The sequence below is a fragment of the Felis catus genome, chromosome B1, assembly GCF_018350175.1.
Source record: "Felis catus isolate Fca126 chromosome B1, F.catus_Fca126_mat1.0, whole genome shotgun sequence".
NCBI lineage: Eukaryota > Metazoa > Chordata > Mammalia > Carnivora > Felidae > Felis > Felis catus.
This window is the reverse complement of record NC_058371.1, coordinates 375,586-402,246: the sequence shown is the minus strand read 5'-3', so window position 1 is coordinate 402,246 and position 26,661 is coordinate 375,586. Positions and strand designations below refer to the sequence as shown.

Here is a 26,661-nt window from a genome sequence, read left to right as displayed (position 1 = left end):
GGGTGTTGTATGGAAACCAATTTGTCAATAAATTTCATATAAAAAAAAATAAAATAGTATTTTAAACTAAAAAAAAATGGCTTCCTCTTGTGTCAAATGGGAAATTCAGATGTTGTTTTTAATTTTCTTTCCCATTTATTTATTTTTGAGAGACAGAGAGAGACAGAGCACGAACAGGGGAGGGGCAGAGAAGAGAGAGACATGCAGAATCCGAAGCAGGCTCCAGGCTCTGAGCTGCCCGCACACAGCCCTACACGGGGCTCAAACTCACAAACCTCGAGATCATGACTGAGTCGAAGTTGGACGCTTAACTGACTGAGCCACTCAGGCGCCCCAGAAATTCATATTTTTGAGAGACAAGCATACTTCCTTTTCCACATGCAACTCTGTGTGCCACAGAGGGTGTTGCCATAGCATCGATTCTGGTGTCCGTTGGGGTTAGGACTTTGTGTGACTTTGCTTCCGGAACACATTGTGACAGGCTTCATGGAAGTCTCCCCAATGAGTCGATCAAGACCACCTCACTTGCCTTGCCTGAGGATGCCCTCCTGGGGTTGGGTCCTCGGGAGAGTGTGCAGGACAGGCAGGAAGGAGAGGTCACACAGGGTGAGGACTCTGTTTGACCTGGTGGTTATGACTCCCCCTCACACCTGCTGGGAGAAGAAGGCACATGAAGGAGTCCTGTGTCTGTGTGAATGACTCTCCTTTTTCATTAGACTCAGGAAACCCAGAAATCCGTATCCGAGGGAAGGCTGACGTGAACCTCCAAGGAGGTGGGGCAGATGGCGGGTGGTCACTGTGGACCAATTCTCCGAAAGTTCTTTGTGTGATCCCATTTCTCCACTCATAACTAAATGATGGTGCCACTCAGGAATCTGGTGCTTGGCAAGTGCTTGGATTTCAGCATAAGAAACCTCAGGGAAGGACAACATCTCCTACAACACATATGCTTCTCTTCACCTGCGTCTGGGGATGAGCTCCTCTCCAGTTGATTCTGCTGAGATCCCCTCCCCGGGGGAGAAGACGGGAAAACCCTGAAAACGCTTGTCCAACTCTGACACAGTGCCCAGTGCTTTCCTGCCCCTAGCACTTGTCACTCTCCCTCCAGCCCAAGGGTCTGTGAAAATGCCCCACCTTTTGTTTGGGGTTTCCTCAACAGTGAGACCAAGCCCACATTTGTGTTCACCCGATCCGTGATCTGTACAACATCCCAGGTGATGAGGAATAGAACGGGGTGGGGGGTGGGGGAGTCAGAACTTCTGCGGCTAAGGCTCTTGCTTGTGCCACCACAATAAGTCATTATAGGCTTAACTCTTTCATTTTTGACTTGATGCTTTGTCTGCTACTCTGACACCTGGCAACTCAGATGTCTCTCCCCAAGGTCAGCTCAGCTCCTGCCAGGAGAAACACATGAACTGTCCTGGGCCGTGGGGATGAAGAGACGGTGAAATGAGTTCCATGATGGGACTGTGAAAAGGGATGAAGCATCACGTGGGCTGGCAGAGGGTGCAGGCACAGGGAACGCAGACTTTTGAGACTGTCAAGAACTGCTGGCAGAGGGATTAGAAAAACACGATGACAGACATGGGTCACCGGCACAGGGGTTGTAAATACACAGAGGAGGACATGGCGTGGCGATCCTGGAGAACAGATTTGGGCTGTGGGCACATGGGGTGGAGGCCCCGGAGGGCACACACGGCCGACAGCACAGGATTTGAGGAGACGAGAGGGAAGACATAGGACTCAACTAAATCAGTGCTTAGGCATCCATTTAGAGACTGACATGGACACGGCTGAATACAGGCAAGACTCAGATCCGTCATGTCGGTTTCCTTCTCAGGAAGTAAGAAAAAAAAAAAAATACAAACGCTGTAATACAGAAGTAAGAAAATAATAAAGAGGATAAAATAATGACACAGAAAGAGACAATATAAAAATAAACAAGGGGGAAGTTGGTATGGTTAATAATAATATTCATAAACCGGTAGCAAACGTGCTAAGGAACAGAAATGGAGAGTAAACCAGACTACTGATACTAGGTAGTCCAGATATTCTCTACAGAGCCTACAGACATGGACAAGACCAGGACACATTCTGCCCATAACCAGCCCACTTCCCTGCAGGGTCCCTCTCATGGAGCACCGCTTCTTCCCAGGCCACAAGCCCAGGATCCCCACGTAAATGCGCAGTGAAAGGGCACACCCTGGCCAAGTTCCCCCATATCATGTTAAAATCGATCTACAACATGATTCTTTGATATACATACATATATACTGTGATGGATTCCCACAGTCAAGCTAATTAACACATAGACCACCAGTTGGAAATCCGAGTAGAACTTTTGACTTCCCCAGAACTGAGCTACTAATAGCCTAGTGTTGCCTGGAAGCCTTCCTGATAACATAATCGGTCAGTGATCACGTATTTGTAGGGTATGTGTGTTACACATTGTATTTTTACAACGAAGTCAGCTAGAGAAAAGAAATTGATATTGAGAAAACATAAGGAAAATACATTTATAACGTTTTACTGTATTGAAAAAAAGCCACGAATAAGTGGTCCCATGCAATTCAAACCTGTGTTGTTCAAGGGTCGACTGTGTGTGTGTACACACATACGTACACACATACATAGGTACCTACACGTTTGTGTGTACGTGTGGGGTCTTCTCCCACAGCCTCCAAACAGGCCTGTGCTTGTCTACGCAACCAAGAAGCCATCTACCCTGGGCCCTATTCTCACAAGTCAGCTGCCGGGAAAGAAACCTGGTATGAGACCCAGGCGCCCTACAGGGTCTCCCATCAAAAAACCTGAACTGAGCTTCACCTCACTTCAGGGACAAAAAAATAAGACAGGAAGTGGCTGTCACTGATGCCCTTCTGCCAGCATCCAAGCACTTTGGCCAGGATCCTGCCCTCATCGTCATGCTGACACACAACAGGCCTCAAGTTTGCTCCCGTGACGTTCCCCTGGCTGCCTCTAAACCACATAGCCTGAGCCAGTCCTAACCCAACAGACACAAATCAAGTGTCATAATATGCCCTCAACACTGAACTCACATCCTGCTGCATGTATACGGGGCCAGGACTCTAAGCTCAGCCTCGAGGCATCCGGCAAGAGATTTGACCAGATGCCCGTCCAGACGCGCCTTAAGCCCCCAAATAAACTAAGACACATTCCGTGCCAGATCACCCAGGAGAGCACTCAGAGACCTGATCTGGAGGCTGTCCAGACTCTCCAGTTTCTGTCCACTACAAATGGACTTGGACCAAAAGCAACACCCCACATGACCAGGAAGACACCAGCCCAGGTCCTGACCACTGACCTCTGGCCTCCAGGCAATAAGGCCTCCCCTTGAATGCTGTCTATACCTGTACCGTGCCTCCTCCTCCTTCACCACCCAGTCATGTTCTTGGCCGTCCCTCAGGATGGTCTTCACTGGATAAGACAATGGTTAATGGAGCTCCAGATTCAATGGCGGCTCTCATTCCATCCTCCTGGGAAGCAGGAGCCCTCAGTTTCTTGTTTGCAGACACTGTCCCTCTGTCCCCTCGAGGGTCCTCTGTGAAGACCTCTGGTCTCCTCTCTGAGAAGGACTGGGAGCGAGTTGACAGGAGGAAGATATATGAACAGCTGTTTCTGGTTGTTCAGTGCTTCCTCAGCCGCGGTATGTGTGCAAATGGCGGAATACTGCAGATAATGCTTGGGGGACACACACACAGACACCGCATGTTTAGTCACGTAAACTTAAATTGTATGTATGTAAACGGAACTTATTAAACTGGCATATAAATTGTTTTTAAATTAATGAATTTTATTAAAAATGAGTCAAGTTGTGTGAGTAGGTTTTAAACTGTAATGTAAAGAGAATACTATGAAATTCACCTGCATGTGGTCTGCAAATGATTAAATTTTGATACAATCTGGGAAAAGGACCCATCTATATGGTGTGCGTCTTTTCAGCAGTGTCCTCTCCAGAGACAAGAGTTTTTGACTCTGCTGAAGTGTTTCAGTGGAAACCATGGTGGGGAATACTCTACTGTCTGGTACATTTTGATTATTAACCACCATTGAAACTGTGTCTTTTAAAAGTTATTTCACTATCAATAAAATTCTTACAAATATGATACACTGTACAAGTATTTTAACTTTGAAGCATTGGAGATCATTTTGTAAATCATTTTCATTCATCAAAGTTTATTTATCTGAGAATAAAAAGGAGCTTGGTAGGACCTGTGTCTTATTAAAAACACTAAACCTTAGGCACAATTCAGCCCCAATGCATCAAGATACGCATATAAACAATATCCCTAAGTGGATCTTACGTATATTAAATTGTGAAAAGCACTGTGTGCAAACCGACTGGCAGTTTTTCTCAAATTGCAAACAGTTGTTGGGTTTTAAAACTTTTTGTTCCCTAGGCACTGCCCTAAAGATACCAATCGTTTGTTGTTAGTTTGTTGGTTGGTTTGTTTTGAGGCCTGGGCCTTGAGGTTTGAAGTCTCCACATGATGGTTACGGGCAGCAAAATGTGAGAGCCACTGGAGTTGGTGGTGAAAATACTGCAGCACACGCATGCTGTCTCTATTTTCTAACTTTGGAAAATCCCTAACGAGCATCAAGAAAAGTTGTATGGCTCTGGATGACAAGGATTTCCTTCTGAAGAGCAAGTAACTTCTCCTTCCTCCCTGTCTAGCACTTACCTCAAAGGTGCTTTGGTCTTTGGACGGGAATTTTGTCCATCACGTGCAGGCTGCCTCCTGTAGAGCAAGAAAACGTCCGTGAAAAACACAGGCAAAGGAAAGAAACCCAAGGCTGGACCAGCCCCAAATCCACTGTAACCCATGCAATGGTCCAGTCCCCACGCTGCTTGGGTCACGGGCTGTTTATTTTTCGTGCCAGACCGTGCTCTCGTCGTCTAAATCCTGCCTCATTACTGTTTCGCAGCTTTTCGCAAAAACAAAGTAGCATGGCTCTTCATTTCGGGCAATAATGAAAGGGCCTGGAAAAGCACAGGAAATTCCTCTCCCTTCTGGAATCTTTTAACGACCACTGGAGTTAAAGCATTTTAGGGTCTGGTTGGCTCAGTCGGTTAAGCGTCTGACTTCAGCTCAGGTCATGATCTCAGGACTCATAGGTTCGAGCCCCGCATCCGGCTCTGTGCTGACAGCTCAGAGCCTGGAGCCTGCTTTGGATTCTGTGTCTCCCTCTCTCTCTCTGCCCCTCCCCCACTCACACTCTGCCTCTCTCTTTTCCAAAAATAAATAAACATTAAAAAAAAAACTTGAAGGGGCGCCTGGGTGGCTCAGTCGGTTAAGCATCCGGCTTCCGCTCAGGTCATGATCTCACGGTTGTGACTTCCAGCCGGGTGTCGGACTCTGTGCTGACAGCTCGGAGCCTGGAGCCTGCTTCCGATTCCGTGTCTCCCTCTCTCTCTGCCCCTCCCCCACTCATGCTCTGTCTCTCTCTGTCTCAGAAATGAATAAACATTGAAAAAAATTTAAAAACAAAAAACAAAAAAACCTTGAAATGCTCATGTAAAAGAATAGACATCCATAACAACTATGCCTGGAGCTACTGAAAAGCTAATGTTTCCTTAGGTAACAACAGAGTGACTTATTTCCTGAAAAATACATACTTTAAATGTCTCCATATGAGACACACAATATTCAGAAATAGAGAAAAAAAACCCCATAAATATCTCATATATTTCAAATTATAATAATGGGAGCAAAGATATGAAAAGATTAAAATACTTTAGAACGGTTCAAGGAAATTGTGGAATGCCATCATCATTCCTCATTTAGAATTGATAAGTCATCTGTACAAGTTCTTTTTCAATACATTTTTTTCTTTTTTTTAAGTGTATTTTTGAGAGCGATAGAGCGAGCTATGTGTGTGCACACACAAGTGGGGCAGGGGGAGAGGGAGAAGGAGAGGAGGATGGGGAGAGGGAGAGGGAGAGGGAGGGGGGGAGGGAGGGAGGGAGAGAGGGAGAGGGAGAGGGAGAGGGAGAGGGAGAGAGAGAGAGAGAGAGAGAGAGAGAGAGAGAGAGAGAGAGAGAATCTCAACCAGACTCCGCACTATCAGCACAGAGCTCCATGAGGGTATCCAACCCACAAACGGAGAGATCATGATTATCAGCTGAAATCAAGAGGCTGAAGCTTAACCAACTGAGCCACCCAAGCACCCCATCACCTGTACAAATTCTAAACAGGATGAAGCAAATGTAAAGAAGAAAGGAGTTCCAGGCCATGTAGGAGCCCGGGCAGTGCCTCTGCCTCCTGCGTGGACATGGAGTCTGGTTCCACAGTCTCTCAGCCTGGGCTGCCGGGAGGGTTGTTGGGGGGGGAGGGGCAGGTGTGCTCACAAGCTGGCTTCCCCCCCCCCCCCCCGCTCTACCTGCTCCATCCCCTCGCCCACTGGCTGTGGCCACCAATGTCCCCCTGTTCTACCCCTGGTGCCCCCGTGGCCCAGGCCACAACCGACAGCCCTTTACGCTCTTCCTGCTGGATGCCCCTGTCCACCGGGGTCCCGAGCCACCACAGAACCCCTGCTTCTCCAGCTCGACGTCCCCACCCACCGGGGTCCCCGGCCCCCACAGCCCCTCTTCTCTCACCCGCTCGACGCCCCCGCCCTCGAGGGTCCCCGGTCCCCACAGCCCCCCTTCTCTCACTCGCTCGACGCCCCCGCCCTCCAGGGTCCCACGCCCCCACAGCCCCCCTTCTCTCATCCGCTCGACGCCACCTCCCACTCGGGTCCCCGGTCCCCACAGCCCCCCTTCTCTCACCCGCTCGACGCCCCCGCCCATCAGGGTCCTCGGCTACCAAACCCAGCTGCTCTCAACCCACTCGCAGCAAACACTCAGAAAAAGCAGTTTGACATAAGCCCTTTCCAAGCGGTTGAGAAAGAAACAGCTCAGCCCTTATCACGTGTCCTCCCAACTGCAGGCTTTGACTTTAAAGTAGCTGAAGTACTTAACTTGCAGAACAGAAGCGGCCCGGCACACCTGCGTGGACGCCCTGAGACTCCCCGCGCGGGACGGGACGGACCGGAAACGCCGCGCCCGGAGCGGAAGGAAGTGCCCAGACCGCACACACTGGCCCCGCCCCCTCAGCCCACCAAGACCCGCGACCCCGCGACCCCGCGACCCCGCGACCCCGCGACCCCGCGACCCCGCGACCCCGCGACCCCGCGACCCCGCGACCCCGCGACCCGGAGGCGCTCTCCGGCAAGACCGCACCTGCTCGCGAGTGTGAGCTTGTAGCCTCTGGCTGAGCTCCGCGCTTCGCGGCCCCATCCCGCCTGAGTCCTGGGCTGGGAGAGGCGAGGGTCCCGGATGCCTTGCCGCTGCTTATGCCTGCTAGGGTGTGTTTACGTTCCGGCCGGGAACACTCCCCTCGGGGGACTGTCTTGATTGTGTCCCTATGAACGCGGGGGTGGGAGCGGGACTGAGGGGACCGGGCGGGGGAGGGGGTGTAGAGGGGTGACCGTCCCTGTGAGTGTGGTGGCGCGCGCTGGAAAGGGAGGGTGGATGGGGGAGGGGGTGAGGAGGGGTGATGGGCCCCTGTGAACCTGAGGGCGGGGAACGGGGCGGGGGCGGGGGTGATGAGGGGTGACGGGTCCCTGTGAATGTGGGTGTCGGTGGGTGGGGGAGACCCGGTGGGAGAAGGGGTGAAGAGGGGGGACAGGTCCCTGTGCACATAGGTGTGGGCGCGCGCGGGGTCTGGGCCGGGGACGGGGCGAAGAGGTGTGAAGGGTCCCTGTCAACGCGGTGGTGTGCACGGGGAACGGAGGATGGACGGCGTGGGGGTAATGAGGGGTGACAGGTTGCAGAGCATGCTGGTCCCCTGGTCTTGACAGCACACTTGGATAGCAAAGGACAGGTGAAGTGAGCAAGAAGCAGTGGGTTCAGTGAGAACAGAAGGAAAGGGCGTTAGTGTAGTCACGGAGTGGGGAGACTAGGAGAAGGGGAGACGGAAGGAAAGGAAGATAGGTACCAACATCTTTACAGTTTTTTACCTTCCACATTGACTGTGTCATACTCAGGTATGAGGCGTCAACAGTTACCTGCTCTTTATGGTGAAAATATTCTTTGGAACTTAATTTTACACTGTTTCAATGTGCATGTGTTAAGGATAGTGGCTTTTATATTTTTAGCTTTATTTATTTTTGTGTGAGAGAGAGCGCTTTCGTGAACAAGGGACAGGCAGAGAGAGAGGGAGAGAGAGAATCTCAAGCAGGTTCCAGGCTCAGTGCAGAGCCCGAACTGAGGCTTCATCCCACGATGGGGAGATTGTGACCTGAGCTGAAATCAAGAGTTGCATAACTGACGCGGCCAGCCAGGTGCCCCTAGTTTTTATTTTTGTATAAACAGTCAAAATTCTGTTTAACCAGCTTGTATAATAAATTTCCTTCACGTGGCCTAAGTAAGTTAAGGGGGGCTCCTGGGTGGCACAGTCATTTAAACATCCAAGTTTGGCTCAGGTCATGATCTTACTGTTCCTGGGTTCCAGCCCTGTTTCATGCTCTGTGCTGAAAGTTCAGAGACTGGAACCTGCTTCAGATCTTGTGTCACTCTCTCTCTGCCCCACTCCTGCTCGCCTTGTGTCTATTATCTCTCACAAATAAAAACATTTAAAAATTTGAATTCAAATTTGTTGACATACAATGTAGTCTTGGCTTCAGGACTATAATCCAATGATTAATCTCTTACATGTAACACCCACTGATCATCCCAAGAAGTGCCCTCTTTAATGCCCATCAACCATTTAGGTCATCCCTCCACCCACCTTCACTCCAGCAACCCTCTGTGTTTTAGAGTCTATGATGTTTTGCCTGCCTTTCTTTGTATCTTATTTTTCTGCCCTTCCCCTATGTTCATCTGTTTTGTTTTTAAATTCCACATATGAGTGAAATCTTATGATATTTATCTTTTCTGAATGACTTATTTTCCTTAGCATAATACATTCTGCCTCCATCCACATTGTTCCAAATGGCAAGATTTTATTCTTTTAGATTGCTGAGCAGTATTCCATTGTGTATATCTACCACGTCTTCTTTATCCATTCTCCAATGCAGGAAAGAGCCCAAATGTCCATAGGAGCCTATAACTGGTGCAGGATTATTCAGCATGGAACATGGAAAGTCGTCACACCATTTCCAAAGGAGGAATGAAGCTGCACAATGGGGATGATGAGGCCAAACATAAGCTTGGCCCACTCCATAGGCTGGCACTTGAACCTAAAGACTAAGCCTGACCTGCACCCTAACATGCACCCTCAACTCAGCTCTCTGAGACCTCTGAGCTGCTGCAATTTCAGCACCTGGCACCTCTTGGGACCTAACTGTAACCCTACCCAGGGCTCTGGACTTAAGGCAGCCCACCATTGAGGTCTGAGGAAAGAATGGATTTGGGGCCAAAAACCAGTGTGTTTTTCAGCATGGACGCCCGAATTTCTCCATGACATTTCCATGGCCAGGATGGAGGTGCATGAGGGGAATCTGAGCTGCAACCTAACCCTCTCCCACACAGTCTTCTGGCTCCTGAACCCAAACTCTAAGCCTGAATCGCTGCCTACCATGCACCCTCCACCCAACCCTCCAGGGAGATCACTGCACTGCCAGTGACTCTGCCCCTGACACCTCTGGGGATCTAACCCTAACCCTAGCTCAGGCTCTTTCTCGAAGGGGGCCCACATCCTATGACAGGGGAAAAATCTTTGGGACCTATGAGTGGTGCACAATTATTCAGCAAGGAACCCAGGAGTCGGCCATGACATTTCCGGGGTAAGAATGGAGCTGCTGAAGGGGATCCAAGACCAAAATTGAAGCCTGGAACATACCAGCCACCCCCTCCCCACACATCCTAAGGGTGTCCTACACCCTAACAGGCGCCCTCAACTCAGGCCTCCAGGGACATCACTGAACTGGTGTTACTTCATGCCCTGGCACCTCCAGGGACCTAACCCTAATCCTAGCCCAGGCCTTTCCTCACATGGCCCACCTGCTAGGTCTGAGGAAAGAACACATCTGGGGCCCATGACTGGCACAGGATTAATCCGCAAGGAACCCAGACACGATAACATTTCCAAGGCAGGGATGGAAGCCTGGCCCACACGATTGGCTGGCCCAATAAACCAAAGCCCAAGCCTGACCCACACCATAACACTCACCCTCAATTCAGTCCTCCAGGACTGTGCTGTTAGTGGTTCAGCCCTTGGTGCCTCTCAGGGCCTAACCCGAACCCTAGCCTGGATTCTGGCCCTATGGGGGGCCCACCATTGAGGTCTGGGAAAGAATGGATTTGGGACCAATGACCAACATGGAATATGTCAGCATGGAAGCCAGAATTTCACCATGACATTTCCATGGCCAGGATGGTGCTGCAGGAGGGGATCCTGCGACCTTGCCTAACCCTGGCCAACACCATCTTTTGGCTCCTGAATCCAAACCCTAAGCCTGACCCACACTTGAACATGTGCCCTTCACTCAGCCCTCCAGGGAGATCACTGCACTGTTGGTGGTTCTGCCCCTGGCACTTACTGGTTGCCAAACCTACCCCTACCCATGGCTCTGGTTCGAAGGGGACCCACCTCCTAGGTCTGAGGAAAGAACAGACCACCAGGGGCCCATGCAGGGTGCCAAAATATTTAGTGAGAAACCCAGAATTGACCATAATATTTAGAGGGCATGAACGGAGCTTCAGAAGTGGATCCAGGCCCCAAACCTCAGCCTGGAACACGCTATCAGCTGTCCACTGCATCCAAACCCTATGCCTGTTCCGCATCCTAACAGTTTCCCTCAATTCAGTCCTCCAGGGAGATCATTGCACTGGTGATCATGGTTCAGCCCCTGAAACCTCCTGGGACCCAACCCTAACCCTAGCCACAGCTTTTTCCCTATGGGGGCCCAATTCCTAGGTCTGAGAACAGAACAGATTTGGACCCTATAAGTGGTACAGGATTATTCACCATGGAATTTGGAAAATCGCCATGCCATTTGCAAAGCAGGGATGGAGCTGCACAAGGTGGGAATCCTGAGGTCCAACCTAAGCTTAGCCTACACCATAGGCTGGGCCTTGAACCCAAAGACTTAAGCCTGACCCACACCCTAACATGCACCCTACTGCAGCCCTTGGGGGAGACCACTGCATGGCTGGGGGTTCATCCCCGGGTGCCTCCTGGGACCTAACCCGTAACACTAAGCCTAACCCTAAACCCTAACCCTCAACCCTAACCCTCCTTAGAGGAATTTCCTCATAACTGTGTACCCTCCCCCCATCTCATATGGACCCACTCTCCAAAGAGTGATCTCATACCTGCGTCCCCTTTTGTCATCGCAGGTGTACCCTTCACCCATAGAGTGATGTCCTCATAACTGTGCCCCTTCCCCTCCACTCCCTCAACCCAGTGACTCATACCTGTCACATCCCCTCATCTCAGGTGGACCTCCCTCCATAGAGAGATGTACTCATACCTATCTATGTCCTTTACACTCCTCTAGGGTGGATCCTCCCTCTGTAGTGTGATGTCCTCAAACCTGCTTCCACACCCCTCATCTCAGTGGCCTGTCTCTAGTGATGTCCTCATACCTGTGTCCCCTCCCCTCCTCTCCCTGCACACAGTGACTCCTCATATAAGTGTCACCTCACCTCATCTCAGGTGGACCTCCCTCCACAGGGTGACTCCTGTGTCCCCAGTCTTTATCTCAGGTAGACACCTCCAGAGTGTTGTCCTCATACTTGCATCCACTCTTTTCATCTCAGGTGGCATCCCTCCAAACAGTGACATCCTCATAACTGCTTCCCTTCCCCTTAATTCAGGTGGACCCCTTTTCCATAGACTGATGTCCTCATACCTACATACCCCAACTTCACCTCATATGGACCCACCCTCCATTGAATGATGTCCTCCTGTGTCCCCTCGTCTCAGGTGAACACACCCTCCATAGTGTGATGTCCTCATACCAGCATGCCCTCTGCTAATCTCAGGTGGACCCTCACTTGATAGACTGTATTCTCATACCTGCGTCCCCTTCTCTCCCCTCTGCTCCCTCCACACAGTGACTTTCCATACCTGTCCCCTCTCCTCATCTCAGGTGGACCCTACCTCCACTGAGGGATATCCTCATACCTTCTTTCCCTCCACTCCATTCAGGTGGATCTGCCCTCCATAGAGTGACTACTCATACCTGTGTCCCCTGACCTCATCTCAGGTGGACCCTTGTTCCATAGAGTGATGTACTCATACATGAGACCCTTCCTCTCCTCTGAAGTGGACCTCCCTCCATAGAGTGATGTCCTCATACTTGCGTCCTCTCCCCTCATTTCAGGTGAACCTTCTCTCAAGAGTGATGTCCTGGGATGCCTGGGTGGCTCAGTTAAGTGTGTGGCTTAGGTCATGATCTCGCAGTTCATGGGTTCAAACCCTACATTGGGCTCTGTGCTAACAACTCAGAGCCTAAAGCCTACTTTGGATTCTGTCTCCCTCTCTCTTTGCCTCTCCCCTGCTTACACTCTCTCTCAAAAATTAAACTTTTTTTTTTTAATTTTAAAAAATAGAGCGATGTCCTCTACATGGGTCTACTCCCCTAATCTCAGGTGAACCGTTCCACCACACAGTGAGTCCTTATACCTGCATCCCTTCACCACATCTCAGGTGGACCATTGCTCCATTTAGTGACTCCTCATACCTACATCCCTTCCCCTCATCTCAGGTCGACCCTCCCTCCATAGAGTGATGTTCTCCTATCTGCATCTCTTCCTCTAATCTCAGGTGGGCCCTCCCACCTTAGAGTGGAGTCCTCCTACCTGTGTCCCCTCCTCTCAATGCAGGTGGGCCCTTAGTCCATACAGTGATGTCCTCACACCTGGGTCCCCTCCCTTCACCTCGAGTGCACCCTACATCCATTAAGTGATATCATCATAACTGCATCCCTTCTCCTCATTGCCAGTAGACCCTCCCTCCATAAAGTGATATTTTCACACTGGCCTCCCCTCCCCTTATCTCAGATCATGCTCCCTCCACAGGGTGATGTCCTCATACTTGCATAACTTCCCTTTATCTCAGGTGTACATACACTGATGTCCTTATAACTGCATCTTCTCCCCTCAAGTGGACCCTCCATCCATATAGTAATGTCCTCGTACCTGCCTCCTCTCCCCTCGTCGCAGGTGGACCCTCCCTCCATTGAGTGAATTCCTCATACCTAAGTCCCCTCCACTCAGCTCCATTCATAGTGTGACTCCTCATAACTGTCTCATCTCCCCTACATCTCTATAGAGGTGTACCATTCTCTATAGTGTTCTGTGCTCATACCTGCCTTCGTTCCCCTAATCATTGGTGAATCCTCCCTCCATAGTGTGATGTCCTCATACTTGCATTCTCTCCCCTCATTTCAGTTGACCCTCCCTCCATAGAGTAATGTCCTTATGCCTGGGTCAACACCGCTAATCTCTGTCGACAACCCCTTCATACAGCGATGTCCTCATACCTCTGTGTACCTTCTTCTCAGGTGGATCCCCCTCCATAGAGTGATGTCCTCATAACTGCATCCCTTGCCCTCATCTCAGGTGGACCTTTCCTCCAGAGTGATGCCCTCACACTTGCGTCTCCTCACCTCATCACAGGTGGATCTTCCCTCCATAGAGTGATGTCCTCATACCTGTGTCCCCTCCCCTCATCTCAGGTGGACCTTCTACCATAGAGTGATATCCTCATATATTCATCACTTCCCCTCATTTCAGATGTCCATAGATTGATATCCTCTTACCTTCATCCCCTCCCCTCATCTCAGGTGGACATTCCCTCCATAGAGTGATATTCTCATACCTGCGTCCCTTCTCCTCATCTCCTGGTACCCTCCCTCCCAGTACCCAGTGACGTCTTTATACCACCCTAAATTACCCTCCACCTTATTGTGGACACTCCCTCCCCTGACATTGTAATTCTTCATACCTGCATCCTCTCTCCTCATCAGGTGGACCCTCTCTTCCTTCCCTGCACACAGTGACATCCTGATTCCCCTCTTCTTCTCATGGACACTCCCTCCAACAGTGTCCCTGTGTGTCCTTCCACCCACACCCACCTTTCTTACACCTGGTACCTCCACAGGCCTAGAAACTCCAGGTAGTACCTGCATCTGCCCTAGAGTTTTGGGATGCTCAATCTCTTACAGCTGTTGGGCTGTGAGCCTACCTATGCAGGTGTCCTGGCTCACACTCACCAGCGCTTTCAGCAGCTTCATGGCCACAAGCAGTACATGGCTGTGACCACAGGGCTGGACACCAGTGCTCACAGGGAATCTCCCTTGGAGTGGTCATTCAAGGCAGGAGACATAGGGTGACTAGTGGCTGAAAATGGGCTAAGGCGCTAGGGCCTACAAGAGCTGACATGTGTCACATCACTTCCAAGTCACAACTGTGCACAGTGAGATCACCTAATCAATTATCAAACATCTGAGAACACATCTCAGCATCTGGACAGCATTGTGCATGCCCCAGGACCTTCCCAGCTGTGAAATCACTCCAGTAAACCACAGCTGGCACTTATCAATGAGGTGGAAAATGACCTCAGAGGGCACACGGGGCCTGGATGACATGTGATCGCACATCCACACCGGTGTGACTGCAACTCTCCCAGACCTGGGGACACTCATCCATATTCCACGTGGGGAAGTCCAAACCTCCTAGACCTTGCACCTGGGGTCATCCCTCTACACTGACATGGGGGAACCTGAAATCTCCCAGAACTTGAGCCTGGGTGGTTACATGTCCACACTCACCAGAGTGAATACTCCTCTCATAGTGCCTGCACCTGGGGTCATCCAGCCATACTTACTCATAGGACCTGCAATCCTCCTTAAGCTTGAGCTGGGGTGGTCACACATCCAAACTCACCAGAGTGACCCCACCTCTCCCAGATTCTGCACCGGGGGTCACTCATCCATATTGACACAGGGTGACCCCCTAATCTCCCAGGCCCTGCAACTGGGTTCACACATCCATACTGACACAAGGGAACCACCAAATCTCACAGACATGGCAACTAGGGTCTCTCTTCATATTGATACAGGGGACCCCCAGATCTTTCAGACACTGAGATGGGGTGGTTACTCATCCACACTCGCCACAGTGACCCCACCTCTCCCAGACACTGGATAGGGTCATTCATCCATACTGACACAGTGGGACCTCCAAATCTCACTGACCCTGCACCTAGGGCCAGTAGTCCATACTGACAAAGAGGAACCCTGAGATCTCCCAGGCCCTGAGTGGTGGTGGTCACATGTTCACACTCATCAGGCTGACCCCACCCCTCCCAGAACCTGCACCTGGCATCACTCATCTATAATGACAAGGGGGGGGGGGCAAGATCTCCCAGAGTCTAGGAGGTTGTCAAACACCTATACTGACAAAGGGTGACCCCCAAATCTCCCAGTCCCTGAGCTGTGGTCCTCACAGGTCCACACTCACCAGGGTGACCCAACCTCTTCCCGACACTTGTATGAAGTCACACAACACTACTAACACAGGGAACTCCAAATCTCTGAGCACCTGCCTGTGTGGTCACTCATCCATACTGATACAGGGAAGCCCAAATCCCAAAACTTGCACCTGGAGTCCCTCATCCATATTGACACAGAGGGACCCCCAAATCTCCCATATCCTTAACCTGGGTCACTCATCCATACTGACAAATGGGGCCACCCAAGTATCCCAGAATAGAACTGAGGTGGTCACACATCCACACTCACCAGGGTGACCCACCTCTCCCAGAGCCTTCGCCTGGAGTCCCTCATCCATACTGACACAACAGGACCCCCAAATCTCCTAGACTTTGAGCAGGGTGGTCACATGTCCACACACACCACATCTCCCAGATTTTCAAGTTGGATCACTCATTCATACTGACACAGAAGGACCCTTAATGTCCCAGACACTGTGCCTGAGATCACTCATCCATACTGACAAAGGAGGACTGACAAATATCCCAGGCCCTGAACTGTGTAGGTCACACATCCACACTCACCAGGGTGACCCCACATCTCCTAGACCCTACAACTGAGGTCACTTCATTCATACCAGCAGAGGGGTCCTCCAAATCTCCCTGACCCTGAAATGAGGTGGTCATACATCAACACTTGCCAAGGTGACCCCACCTTTCCCAGACCCTGCACCTTGATATCACTCATCCATACTGACAAAAGAGGATCACCAACTATCCCAAAGCTTGACTTGGGATGGTCACACGCCCACACTCACCAGGTTAACCCCACCTATCTGAGAAACTGCACCTAGGGTCACTCATCCATAATGACACAGAAGGACCCTGTAATCTCCAAGCCCTTGCACCTAGGGTCACTAACAGAGAATAACTCCCATTTCTCTAAGACCTTGATCTGGGGTGGTCACATGTTCACACTCACCAGAGTGACCCCACCTCTCCCAGACCCTGCACTTGGGGTCACTCAACCATACTGACAAAGGGGGACCACCAAATTTCCAGACCTAGAGCTGCAGTGGTCACATGTCCACACTCACCAGGGTGATTCCATGTCTCCCAGATCCTGAACCTGTGGTAAAAATTCATACTGATATAGGGCTCCCCCAAATCTACCAAACACTGCAAATGGTGTTAGCCACCCATGTTGACACAGGAGGACCCCCGAATCTCCCACATAATTATAGGGGGTGGTCATACATCTTCTCTCACCAGGGTGACCCCACATATCACAGACACTCCACCTGGGGTCACTCATCCATAATGACAAAGGGGGACCTCCAAATCTCCCAGACCTATAATTGTAGTCATTCATCCATAATGACATGGGGGAATGCCCAATCTCCCAGACCCTGCACCTGGGGTCACTCATTCATACTGCTACAGAGGGACCCCCCCAAATCTCCCAGATCATTAAAGTGAGTTACTCATCCATACTAACAAAGAGGGATGCCCCAAACTCCCAGAACTTGAGCTGGGGTTATCACACACCCACAATCACCAGGGTGACCCACCTCTTCCAGAGTTTTCACCTGGGGTCACTCATCCATACTGATAGGGGACCCCCAAAATTCTCATACCCTGCACCTGGGGTCACTCATCCATACTGACACAGAAAGAACACCAAATCTCTCAGACACTGTACGTGGGATCACTCATCCATACTAACAGACAAGGACCCACAATCTCCCAGGCTATGAGCAAGGTGGTCACACATCCACATGCACCAGTGTCACCTCATCTCTCCCCAACCCAGTAGCTGAGGTCACTCATCCATATTGACACAGGGGTATGCCAGAATGTCCCAGACTCTGCACCTGGGGTACTCATACATATTTACATATGAGTACAGCCTAATCTCCAAGACCCTGAGCTGGTGTGGCTCACACATCCACACTCACCAGGGTGAACTCACCTCTCCCAGAGCCTGCACTTGGGGTAACTCATTCATACTTACACAGGGGGACCACCAAATTTCCCAGACCCTATACCCTGTACCACTGAACCAAAGTGACACAGGAGACCCCCAAATCTCTGAGACTGTGCCCCTTGGGTCACTTATCCATCGTGACACAAAGGGACCCACAAAATATCCCAGACACGGCATCTGGGGTCACTCATCCAGCCTAGCACAGAAGGACTCCCAAATTTCCCAGACACTGAGATGGGGTAGTCACATGTCTACACACAAGGGTGAACCCACCATTCTGCCACGGGGGTCATTCATCCATACCGACACAGGGAGATCCACAAGTATCACAGACCTTGCACTTGGGGTCACTCACTCTTTCTGACAAAGGGGGGCCCCCAAATCTGCCAGACCCTGAGCTGGGGTGGTCACACATCCGCACTCACCAGGGTGACCCAAACTCTCCCATTCCCTGTACCTGGAGTAAATCATTCAACCTTACACATGGGACCCCCAAATCTCCCAGACACTTTAACTGGAGTCACTTATCCATACTGACACAAAAGGACCCCCAAATCTCACAGGCCCTGAGATGTGATCACATGTCCGCACTCACCAGGGTAACCCAACGTCTCCCAGATCCTGCACCTGGTGTAACACATTTGTACTGACTCGGGGGACCCCCCAGTCTCCAAGATCCTGATTTGGGGTGCTCACACATCCACACTCACCACGGTGACTTCATCTTTCCCAGACACTGCACCTGGGGTCACTCATTCATACTGAAAGAGGAGACCCCAAAATATCACAGAACTTGAGTTGGGGTGGTCACACAGTGACACTCACCAGAGTGCCCCACCTCTCACAGACCTTGCACCTGGGATAACTCATTCATACTGACACAGGGGGACCACCAAATCTCCCAACTCTGAGCTGGGGTGGTCACACATCTAAACTCACCAGGGTGACCCCACATCTCCAGTACACTGCAACTGCAACCAATCATTTATACTTACACAGGGGATCCCCAAAACTCCCAAAACCTGTGCTAGAGTGGTAAAACATCCACACTTAACCAAGGTGACCCCACCTCTCCCAGAATCTGCACCAAGGATCACATCCATACTGAAATGGGGGGACCCCCAAACCTCCCAGACCTACATCTAGGGTCACTCAACCATAATAACAAACAGGGAGCCTTAATTTTCCAGACCCTGATCTGGGATGTCTCATGTCCACACTCACCAGGGTGACCCCCATCTTTCCTAGACCCTGTAACTGCTGTCATTCATCCATACTGAAACAGAGGGGCCTGCGTATCTCCCAGACACTCCACCTGGGGTCACTCATTAGTACTTACACAGGGGGACCCCCAAAACTGCCAGGCCCTGAGAATGGGTGGTCACACCTTCACACTCACCAGGGTGATCCCACCTCTCCCAGACTCTGCACCTGGTGTCACTCAAACATGCTGATAAAGTGGGCCTCCCGAATTTGCACACCATGAGCTCAGGTGGACACACGTTCATATTCACCAGGGTGACCCCACCTCTACCAGATGCTGCACCTAGGGTCACTCATCCATACTGACACAGGGAGACCCCCAAATCTTCCAGACCCCTAGGTAGGGTGGTCACAGTTACACACACCATGGTGACCTCTACTCTACCAAGTGCCTCACCTGCGGTCACTAATTCATGCTAGAACAGTGGACCCCCAAATCTCAGTAAACCTGAGCTGGAGTGGTTACACATCCACAGGCACCAGGGTGGCCCCACTTGTCCCAGAATGTGCACCTGGGGTCACTCATCTAAACTGACACAGAGGGACCCCCAATTTCCCAGATGCTTCAATTGGGATCACTCACCCATAATGACAAGGGAGACCCCCCCAAATCTCCCTGATGCTGCACCTGACTTCACTCACCCATACTGACACAGGAGGGCTCCCAAATCTCCCAGATCATGAGCTGAGGTGGTCACAGGTCCATACTTACTAGGGTGACCCAACCTCTCCCAGACACCACAACTGGGGACACTCATCCATAGTGTCACACAGGGACTCACAAATGTCTCAGACACTGCACCTGTGGTCACTAAACCATCCTGACACAGGAGGACCCCCAAATCTCCCTGACCCTGAGCTGGGGAGGTCACACGTCCACACTTACCAGAGTGACCCCATATCTCCCAGACCCTGCACGTAGGATCATTCATCCTTATTGACAGAGGGGGGCCCAAGTTCCCCAGACCCTGAGCTGGGGTGATCACACGTCCACATTCACCCTGCATCTGGGACCATCACCCATACCGACACAGGGAGACCCCCAAATGTCCCAGACACTGCACCTGTGGTCACAAAGTCTGCAGGAGACCCCAAAGGAAGGTGAACCCCATAGGGAGTTCAAAGCTGGGGGTGCTAACCCAGAAGGTGGGTCCAGGGCAGCTTGCAGAACCAGGGTGCCCAGGGGATGTCTGTGGAGCAGGTGCCCACCTGACATTGTGCCCCATGTGCTCTGCTAATACCCCATGCTGTTATCCCCATGTGCAGCCCTCTGTACCCCTGCAAGTTCCCATCTTTGCAGTGCTGCATTTGGGACACCTCTGCCTTGTGCACAGAGACCCCTATGCCCTGCATCCATCCCCCATGCACCAGGCCCCCACACCTCACTGTCCTCCCAGCCCCCACCATGTGCCAAGACCCCCATGCACCTCACACCCTTGCCAGGACCCATGACCACACTTGGGGTCTTAGCAAGGTTACCCAAACAAGGCAGTCTCAGTTGTGCACCCCAGACCTCAAAGCACTAAAATCTGAACATAGGCCATGGTTGTGTAACTCCCCATACTGAGGTTAAACCATGTGTCTAACCAATTCCAAGGCCTGTTCTCAATCTCCAAACTTTCAGTGCACTTTGTGAGGAACTCTGTACACCTTCACTGTTAAGATGGTTTGGACTTGTGAGATGTTAGGGAATTAACGATATGAGGGTCACCTAGAGAGTCACCAACCTCCGTGACACGTGCAGCTGTTGTGCTGGAGCCAGCTTCTCAGGGCTCTAGAACAGTCTCTGTTCTAACTCATGTCCACGCAGGATTTAAAGCGCTATAGAAACCCTTTGTGGTCATTTCAACCGTGATCATCAAAACGACGTTTAGAGGCTAATGCACAGAGTACATGGTCAAATGTAAAGATACCAGGATAGACAACATAGAGAACACAATCAGGACTAAATGCCCAGTGTAAACCGAACACTGGCCTACATGACACATTGTAGACAGAACACACACGTCTAAATGTCCCAGTGTAGGGGCGCCTGGGTGGCGCAGTCGGTTAAGCATCCGACTTCAGCCAGGTCACGATCTCGCGGTCCGTGAGTTCAAGCCCTGTGTCAGGCTCTGGGCTGATGGCTCGGAGCCTGGAGCCTGTTTCCGATTCTGTGTCTCCCTCTCTCTCTGCCCCTCCCCCGTTCATGCTCTGTCTCTCTCTGTCCCAAAAATAAAAAAAATAAAAAACGTTGAAAAAAAAATAAAAAAATAAAAATAAAAAAAAAATAAATGTCCCAGTGTAGACAGCGCTGGGCAGGTCTACATATATTCAGTGTAGACAGAGCATGGCCAGGTCTAAATATACTGAATAGAGAGAAGACAATCAGGTCTACAAGTCTTGTGAAGACAGAACATAGTCAGAACTAAATGTCCCAGTGTAGACAGGACACGGTGGGCTCTCCATGTACCATGTCTGCAGAACGTGGTCAGGTAAGCGAGCCTAGCACTGCTCTCTCAAGGAGCACATGGTTCCTCTTAGATGAGCAGGGAGCTCACCGTGAGCTGGAAAGGAGGACATAAACTACACTGAGGTTCAACCCACACACACCCTCACCAGGAAAATACACAGGACCATCCCATTTTTAAACATTTCAAAATGTGATGCAAGTATTACCAATGTCTCTGGCCACCTGATGGTCAGGATCCAGGGGGACGCCAGAAACTTGCAGTAGCACAGACCGGGCTCCTGCACAGAGAGGTGGCTGTGATGTGAAGTGTTCCCACCTGCTGCATGTGCTGGGCACTCAGCAGGGACAGGCCCAGGCTGGCCCAGCACGGGGCACCAGATGCTGGTGTCCGTCCACCCCGGGGGCCGGGGCCTATGATTGCTTGGGGCAACCAAAAGCATGCACACCCTGCCTCTGTGGCAGGGGCCCACGTCCACCTTCACATCAGTGCCCTTGGGACAGAGCACTGATAGACTACTTCTGTGGCATTTGGCCACTGTGTATACATGGCTGACACTCAGGACACGCACTGTGTCGTCTTTGAAGGCAAGGACGTGAAGAGGTCATGACACAGAAGCCGCTCTGAGCAGAGAACCTGGAAATGTTTGAACTTGCCACACCTCCGCAAGGCTACTGCCATGGCCATGCGTGTCACCTTGCCTGCTGTGGGCCCTGCACTCCAGGACACTTCCAAACAGACATGTCCAGGTTCATGCTCTTTGAAAGTACAGGGTCTCCCATGAGGGAGATGGGCTGGGGGGCTGGCAAAGCCCCCATTGCTGATTCTAAAGTCGGGAGAGGGTGAGCAGGACCCCAACCTGGTGATGAGGACTGTCTGTAGAAAGAGGCCCAGTCCGAGTAGGGTCATGCTGAGTGACCCCAAGGAAGGAACTAAGTTCAGGGACATGGAGACCAGAAGCACAGCAGGGGTGTCTTCCATACGACAAGCCTGGGCTCTCCAACCCACCAAGCTTGTGGCTTAAAGTGAACCCATGCACAGGACACCTAAATGTAACATGGTCCTTAGTTGGACTCTGAATGGGACAAAAAGAAAGTGTGAAGGGCATTCCTGAGACAGGCATGGCAATCCACACAGATTCTTCACTGGGATGTTGTCTTCCAGCTATTTCAAGTTCCGGAGAGCAATGACTGTAGCACGGTCACACAGGAGCAATCCCAGTGACGCATGAGGGCCCACTGCAGTTTGCAGCCACCTTGCAAGTGGTTCTGGTAAACACACATGCACACGCATGCAGACAATAAAGTGAATGCGGCAAAGCATTGATTGCTGAATGCAGGTGAAGTTTTTGAATTCTACCTTTTCCTGTTTGATGGTTTTCAAAATAAAAAGTTAAGGGGCACCTGGGTGGCTCAGTCAGTTAAGCATCTGACTTTGGCTCAGGTCATGATCTAATGGTTCGTGGGTTTGAGTCCCACATTGGGCTCTGTGCTGATAGCTCAGAGCCTAGAGCCTGCTTTAGATCCTGTGTGTCCCTCTTTCTCAAAAAAAAAAAAAAATTAAAAAAAAATTTTAATCAAAAAATAAAAAGTTAAAGACAAAAGTTAACGGTAAAAGACCTGATTCACAGGACTTTCTGAAGATATTCAAATATTTTAAGATATGAGAAATTAATGTAGATAATACATCTGCCCATCAATAGATGAGTGGATCAGCTAACTGTGGTCTATCCAGACAATGCAATAATACTCAGTGTTGAGAAGGAAGGATATTCTGACACCTGCTACAACATGGATGAGCCTTGAGGACATGATGCTGAATGAAAGAAGGCAGCCCCAAAACGAACACATACTGTATGATTCCACTCATAGGAGGTCCCTCAAGTAGCCAGGTCCATAGAGACAAGATGGTGGACGCCAGTGGCTGGAGATGAGAGGACTATTTAATAGGGACAGAGTTTCAGTTTTACAAAACGGGAAAAAAGTTCTGGAGATGATGGTGGGGACAGTTGCATAAGAATGTGAATGTGTTTCATGCCACTGAATAGTACACTTAAAAATGATAAAAATGACACATTCTTTTAAAAAAAAATTTTAATGTCTATTTATTTGTCAGAGAGAAACAGAGTGCGAGCTGTCAGCACAGAGCCCAACACAGGGCTCGAACTCATGAACCATGAGATCATGACCTGAGCCGAGGTCGGACGCTTAACCAACTGAGCCACTGATGCTCCCCTAAAATGGTACATTCTTTGTTATGTTTATTTTACCACATTAAAAAAAAAATAGAACTACCCTATGATCAGGCAATTGCACAATTAGGTATTTTACCCAAAGGATACAAAATTACAGACTCAAAGGGATACATGCACCCTGATGTTTATAGCAGTATTCTTAACAATGACCAAGAGATGGAAAGAGCCCAAGTGTCTACTGACTGATGAATGGATAAAGAAGATGTGATATATATATACAATGGAATGTTACTCAGTGATCAAAAAGAACAAAATCTTGCCATCTGCAACAACGTGGATGGAACTAAAGTGTATGATGCTAACTGAAGTAAGTCAATCAGAGAAAGACAAGTACCACATGATTTTACTCATATGTGGAATTTAATAAAACAGATGAACATATGTGGGGGAGAGAACAGAGGGAAACAAACCACAAGAGACTCTTTAACGACAGAGAACAAACTGAAGGTTGATGGAGGAAGATGGGCGAGATGGGTTATGGGCATTAAGGAAGACACTTGTGGGGCACCTGAGTGGCTCAGTTGGTTAGGTGGCTGACTTCAGCTTGGGTCATGATTTCATGTTCGTAAGTTCGAGCCTGGAGTCAGGCTCTGTGCTGACAGCTCAGAACATGGAGCCTGCTTCAGCCTCTGTGTCTCCCTCTCTCTCTGCCCCTCCCCCATTCACACCCTGTCTCTCTGTTGTCTCTCAAAGATGAATAAACGTTAAAAAAAATTAAAAAAAAAAAAAAGGAGGACACTTGTGATGAGCACTGGGTGCCACATGTAAGTCACATGTAAGTGATGAATCACTGAATTCTACTCCTGAAACCAATATTGTTATCTAAAACGCAAATTTAAAAAAGAAAAAAAGAAAACAATTCGGCATTACATAGTAAAGTAAAACATGCACATACTCTGACCTTCAGTTATACACAAACACAAGAACATACACACTAGGACACACAAACACGGACATTCTCAGTACAAAGAGAAAAAATCTGGAACCAATCTGAATGCCATCAGAAACACAATGGAGGGGTACCTGGGGGGGCTCAGTCCATTGGGCATCTGACTCTCAATTTCGGCTCAGGTCATGATCCCAGGGTGGTGGCATCAAGCCCCGTGTCAGGCTCCGTGCTGAGTGTGCAGCCTGCTTGGGATTCTCTTTCCCTCTGTCTCTCTCCCAGTTCATGCACACTCACTCTGTAAAAAAAAACAAACCAGAAGCAGAACAGAGACATGAATTAAGCACATGCCTGTGATGGAATATTCCACAGCAATAAATTTTAACTTCACATTAAAATTCATAAAAGTTATTTTATTTTATTTATTTATTTTTGAGACAGAGCGTGAACGGGGGAGGGTCACAGAGAGAGAGGGAGACACAGAATCCGAAAGAGGCTCCAGGATCCGAGCTGTCGGCACAGAGCCCAACGCGGGGCTCAAACTCACAGACCATGAGATCGTGACCTGAGCCGAAGTCGGATGCTCAATCGACTGAGCCACCCAGGTACCCCACAAAAGTTATTTTAAAGATTGTATCTTCGTAGAAGAATGTCACAGACACAATACTGAGCCAATGACAAGGATAAATCAGACTGCACTAGTAACTCCCACACACACAGGTGAAACCAGGCAGAGCTGGGTTTCTTATTTATGGGTGCATATGTGGAGCGTGCCACAAGCACCACAATACTGTCACCACCAAGTTCAGGGCAATAGTTATCTCATGGCAGGGAGGAGCTTAAGAGGGCCGTGCACCTCTGGGCACTTACCATCTATGCTCTATTTCTTTTTTTTTTTTTTTTAATTTTTTTTTTCAACGTTTATTTATTTTTGGGACAGAGAGAGACAGAGCATGAACGGGGGAGGGGCAGAGAGAGAGGGAGACACAGAATCGGAAACAGGCTCCAGGCTCCGAGCCATCAGCCCAGAGCCCGACGAGGGGCTCGAACTCACGGACTGCGAGATCGTGACCTGGCTGAAGTCGGACGCTTAACCGACTGCGCCACCCAGGCACCCCTATGCTCTATTTCTTGATCTGGATGACGGCTCCATACTTACAATTTTATGATTATATTCCCCACATATACAACATAATTTCTAACATATAAGGTTATTCTTTGTTTTTTAAAAAGTGGTCTTCCTAAACAAAGTCCCAGAAGTAGGATGGCTTCTACCAGTGAAATCATAATGCCTTGGCTGCTTCAACCCTCAAGTATGTCAGCAAATGCCCCATACTTGGAGGTACAGGGCAATGATGCTGAGAAGGAAGCTCCTGTGACCTCAGGCCCTGGGCTCCTGGACTCCGTGGAGCCCACCACACCTGGTCAAACTTCTCGGTTGTTTTGTGCATCACACTTTTGCCTTGGCTGCTCTAAGTTCGGCTGCCACCATCCCTGGGAGGGAAAGAAGAAATGTACCCAAGAAAGAAGGGCTGTTCAAGCCGCCTCACCTTCTCCTGGGGGGCGATGCCTTGTCTGTAAGGGAGGACAGCAAGTCCACAGAATCCAGCCTTGCTGGCTGAGGTCTAAACATGCTGTGGCCCCACGTGTTTCATGTTGCAGGGATTTTGTAAGGACCCTCAGCGGTCCGAGCAGGTTCTGCCACATTCTCAACTCCTGTGACAGATTCTGGACGTGCAGCTGGAATCCCCTAGCTGTTGCTGCCTGACAACAACTTTATTGAGATATAATTCACATACCATACAACCAACTCACTTAAAATATAAACCTCAGGGGCACCTGGGTGGCTCAGTTGGTAGGGCGTGCAACCCTTGATCTCAGGTTGTGAGTTCGAGCCCCATGCTGGGTGTACAGATTACTTACAAAAAATCTTAAAAAAATGATAAAAAATTAAAAATAAACTGTAAACCTCAGTGTTGCTTTGTAGACTCACAGAGTGGTACAACCATCGCCACAGTCCAAATCCCCATTATCCTACTCTTAGGTGGCCACCTCTCATTCCCCAGCCCCCAGGGACCACTAGGGTGCTTTCCATCTGTGGACCTGCCTGTCCTGGACGTTTCGTGGCCTTTTAGGTCTGGTTTCTCTCACTGAGCACATGTGTCCACCCTACTCCTATTTATAGCTGAATACTATGCACCCTCTCTGCTTTCAATTTAGTAAGTAAGGAGAACTCCCAGCTCCCATTCCACATGGATGGAAGTGCACTTTCCATCATCCTGGAGAAACACTTGGCACTATTACTGGGCCTCTGGAGGCCCCTGTGTGGAGGCTGAAAGCCCAGGTCCCCTTGGCCCCAAGTCCTGTGCAGACCG

At 50.0% G+C, this 26,661-nt stretch overlaps 2 long non-coding RNA genes across 5 annotated transcripts; one reads left to right on the top strand and one right to left on the bottom strand.

The window, feature by feature from the left end:
* Positions 1–332: 332 nt before the first annotated feature.
* LOC111560065 lies at positions 333–24,485 on the bottom strand. 4 transcript variants are annotated; one of them, XR_006596178.1, is made up of 5 exons: positions 24,424–24,485; positions 7,244–7,425; positions 4,704–4,760; positions 3,326–3,702; positions 333–1,869 (listed from the first exon to the last, which is right to left on the bottom strand). It is a non-coding gene; the product is annotated as an uncharacterized LOC111560065 (long non-coding RNA). The 4 variants fall into 4 exon arrangements; XR_006596179.1 differs by having other exon boundaries at positions 3,372–3,702; XR_006596180.1 differs by having other exon boundaries at positions 333–1,832; positions 3,372–3,702.
* Positions 7,230–10,162, top strand: LOC109498668. The gene is made up of 2 exons (XR_002155506.2): positions 7,230–7,368; positions 9,082–10,162. It is a non-coding gene; the product is annotated as an uncharacterized LOC109498668 (long non-coding RNA).
* Positions 24,486–26,661: the final 2,176 nt, after the last annotated feature.